The sequence below is a fragment of the Myodes glareolus genome, chromosome 2, assembly GCF_982192425.1.
Source record: "Myodes glareolus chromosome 2, mMyoGla1.1, whole genome shotgun sequence".
In the NCBI taxonomy this organism is placed as follows: Eukaryota; Metazoa; Chordata; class Mammalia; order Rodentia; family Cricetidae; genus Myodes; species Myodes glareolus.
This window is the reverse complement of record NC_142027.1, coordinates 87,663,050-87,667,016: the sequence shown is the minus strand read 5'-3', so window position 1 is coordinate 87,667,016 and position 3,967 is coordinate 87,663,050. Positions and strand designations below refer to the sequence as shown.

General features: G+C 45.2%; 1 long non-coding RNA gene across 1 annotated transcript; it reads left to right on the top strand.

The window, feature by feature from the left end:
* The first annotated feature begins 2,020 nt into the window (after positions 1–2,020).
* Positions 2,021–3,622, top strand: LOC146895536 (uncharacterized). The gene is made up of 2 exons (XR_014997382.2): positions 2,021–2,213; positions 2,452–3,622. It is a non-coding gene; the product is annotated as an uncharacterized LOC146895536 (long non-coding RNA).
* Positions 3,623–3,967: the final 345 nt, after the last annotated feature.

Here is a 3,967-nt window from a genome sequence, read left to right as displayed (position 1 = left end):
CTTCTCCCTTGCTACACCATCCTTTGTAGAGAAAGTGGTAATTCTGCAAGCCAGCCCTCCTCTCAGATTAATGGGCCTGCACACAGCTGTGGGGGAGGCCAGGCTGCCTGGGATGTGAGCTGCCCCCAGAATCTGGGGTCAGAAGCATTGATGCTGCAGTCCAATGTGACACATCTTGGTGTTTTTCGACTTCTCTGGAGAGGAATGTCCAAAGGGGTGTGGCTGAGAGATTAACCACAGCTATGCAGACAACAGCTGGCTGCTTGCTGCGCTGCCTCCTGAGGGCTCAGTTCTGGACCCTGTCCAAAGAGCTGCACTTTGGGTAAAGTTATGAAAATGGCTCAGGCGAGGCTGCTTTTGTTGTCTGTATGGTGACCATCCTTAGAGATTGCCCATGGAGGGTCAAGGTGATGCTTGCAATTACCAAGCACGTCTTACTTAGATGATTTGTGTGTGTGTATGTGAGCATGAAAGTGCTCCTGTGTGTGTGTGTGGTGTGTGTGTGTGTGGTGTGTGTGTGTGTGTGCATGAAAGTGCTCCTGTGTGTGTGTGTGGTGTGTGTGTGTGTGTGTGCATGAAAGTGCTCCTGTGTGTGTGTGGTGTGTGTGTGTGTGTGTGCATGAAAGTGCTCCTGTGTGTGTGTGTGTGGTGTGTGTGTGTGTGTGTGCATGAAAGTGCTCCTGTGTGTGTGTGTGTGGTGTGTGTGTGTGTGTGCATGAAAGTGCTCCTGTGTGTGTGTGTGTGGTGTGTGTGTGTGTGTGCATGAAAGTGCTCCTGTGTGTGTGTGTGTGTGGTGTGTGTGTGTGTGTGCATGAAAGTGCTCCTGTGTGTGTGTGTGTGTGTGGTGTGTGTGTGTGTGTGCATGAAAGTGCTCCTGTGTGGTGTGTGTGTGTGTGTGTGTGTGTGTGTGAGAGAGAGAGAGAGAGAGAGAGAGAGAGAGAGAGAGAGAGAGAGAGAGACTGCATGTGAATGTAGAGGCCAGAGGCTGATGCTAGCTACCTTCCTTAATCTCTTGATGCCTGATTTTCTGAGACACAGTCTCTCATTGGACCTGGCACTTGCTGGTTCAGCTAGACTAGCCAAACAGAAAGCCCCAGGGCACCTCCTACCTCCACCTTCCCAGTGCCAGGATTATAGATATGCATTACCATGCCTGGCTTTTTTTACATGGGTGCTGGGACTCAAACTCAGATCCTTGTGCTTGTATGCCAAACACTTTACTGACTGATCCATCTCCCCAGTCCCTCTTGATTTATTTAAATTTTTTCACCAAAAATGAACATTGACAGCTATTCAGAGCCACTGAAAATAATGCAATTGCTTATGAGCACTTGAGATACTTTAATCATTATACTAATATATATGAGTGTGGATATATATATATATACATATATATATGTGTATATATATATACATATATATATATATATATAGAGAGAGAGAGAGAGAGAGAGAGAGAGAGAGAGAGTCCAGTCTTTACTATGGGTTTCATTACCCTAATTTGCAGTACAGAAAGAGAAACATAGGAAGGTTAACTTAGGGTTGTACCTCAAGTAATGCCCAACGTTAGAATTTGAACTCAGGCTCTCCTGTCTCAATGCATCTATAAAACTGAGCTATTAGCATACTGTTAAAATGTGCATATTACCCAAATCAATGTGCAGGTTCAATGTACACCTTATGAAAATTATGCTAATTTACAGAGACAGAAGAAGCAATCCTAAAATTCCTAGGGAGCCACAAAAGAGTGTGGAAAGAGTGGACGAAGTCCTGAGTGAAGACGTGTCGTTGACAAGGACCCGGGAAGTGACAGAGCTTTCTCCAAGCTGGGCTTGGTATCGGCAAAACCTTCTTCTGGCCCTTGTGCAATGTCGGTTGGCAGTGCATGTGAAAAAACTAGCAACCAGTTTGCTCCTCCCTGATGGCTACAACCGGAGACAGCTTGCCTCATAGACACCTCCTACTGAGGCTAGCCAACTCCTCCCCCTGTGTTGTGCACAATAAACACGCTCAAGTTCCGGGTTGCAGTACAGTGGTGCTGCTCCAACAGAGAAACCGCAGCTCACCTCATTCCAGCCTTTCTGTCCATGTGTCTGTGTGTCCATCCTTTCTTCATTCCCTCACGACCCCAGTTAGGTTTCTGGGACCAAGTCATGCAGGACAAGGCAAAGGACCAAGAAACAGAATGGCAATGTCTAATTCTGGTATACTGGGTAATGTAAATCTCGTATTATTATTCAGGGACTCACAGTTAAGAGTTGGCCTTGAAGAGATGTTGAACTTTGAACTTTTGAATACTGACATTTGAACCATTAAGACTTAAGGAGATTCTTACAGTTGAACTAGCTGTCTTCTGCTGACTGTGAGCCTTTGACGGGCAGGGGTGGAATGCTATACTTTGAACGTGAACTGCCCCTCCCACTGGCTCATGCTTTAATTCTTGTTTTCCAGCTGGTGGCATGGTTTGGGGAGGCATTGGAGCCCTCGGGAGTTAGACCCTTGCTGGAAGAAGTGAGTCACCGTGGAGGCTCTGAGGGTTCTGGAACTATTTTCTCTGCCTTCTGTTCTGCTGTGAGGTGAACAACCTCTACTTCATGTCTCTGCCACCATGAACTAAAGCTTTGCCAAGCCTTCTCTTCTGGGATAGACCGAAATCCTTTGAAATAATAAGCCAAAATAGATGCTTCTGACAGTATTATTGGAACACCAATGTAAAACCAACTAAAAAGATGTGGAGAGTGGGAAAGTTTGTGCAAAATGGTCTGGACATAAATAAGTACAATCATTCCAGAATGGAATGTTCCTCAATAAATTAAAAATTGAGCCACCGTATGGACCAGCAACTTTAGTTGGGGTGTATAGGCCACAGTCAGTGTGAGACCGGACATCTGCACCCCCATGTGCGTGGCACAACCACTCATACCATCAATGGTGGGTTCACCCTACATGCTTTTTAACAGATGGAGAAAATGTAGCATGCGTGCACAATAGAACAGTAGTCAGCCAGTAAAGATAAGGAAATCTTGTCATTTGAATGGATGGACCTTCTTATGGTAGAAGAAATGAGACAACTGCTTTGTAATATCACTTACTTATGAACTCGTTAAAAATCTGAGCTCAATGCTGAGCGTTGGTGTCCTACACCTTTAATCCCAGCACTCAGGAGGCAGAAACAGGTAAATCCCTGTGAGCTCAAGGCCTGCCTGGTCTACAGCGTCAGCTCCAGGACAGCCAGAGCTGTCACACAAGAGAAACCCTGTCTTAAATAACCAAAAACCAACAACCAAAACAACCAAACAAACAAAGAAATAAAATCCAAGCTCAAAGAAGCAGATACCAAATGGCCATTGTCAAATCCTGGATGGGGTAGGAGTCAAAAGACACACCACTTAAGGAGGGAAAAGCTCAAACTCTACTGCACAACAAGGCAGCTACTGCCACACCCCACCTATATCCTTGAAAATTGCTGGAAGAGTATATGATGTGTTTTTGACTCTTAAGAAGTAACAGATGAGGTAATAAGCCTTCTTTAGCCATTCTTTAATTTCTACATATTTCAAAATGTTTTATCATATGTGTCAGATTTGTGTGACTTCTCTCCATTAAAAATAAGTAAATAAGGGCTGGGGAGATGGTTGGTGGTTAAGGGCACTCCCAGCACATTGGCTGTATAACTGCCTTGTATATCAGCACAGGCTGACAACTGCCTGTAACCCCAGATCCAGGGGATCCTGCGTCCTCTTCTGGCCTCCTCAAGCACTGCGCCCGTGTGTTGGCATACATACAGACAAATAGGCACACACACATGCACACACACACACACATGCACACACACAAATAAACAAACACTAACTATTGAAGGGGCCCTTGTTGAACAGCACTCAAAGACTTACCAAACTGAGATTGGAGCATCAGATAAAGCAAACTATTTCCAAGAAAGGCCTGGTCATCAGTAGCCAAGAGAAGA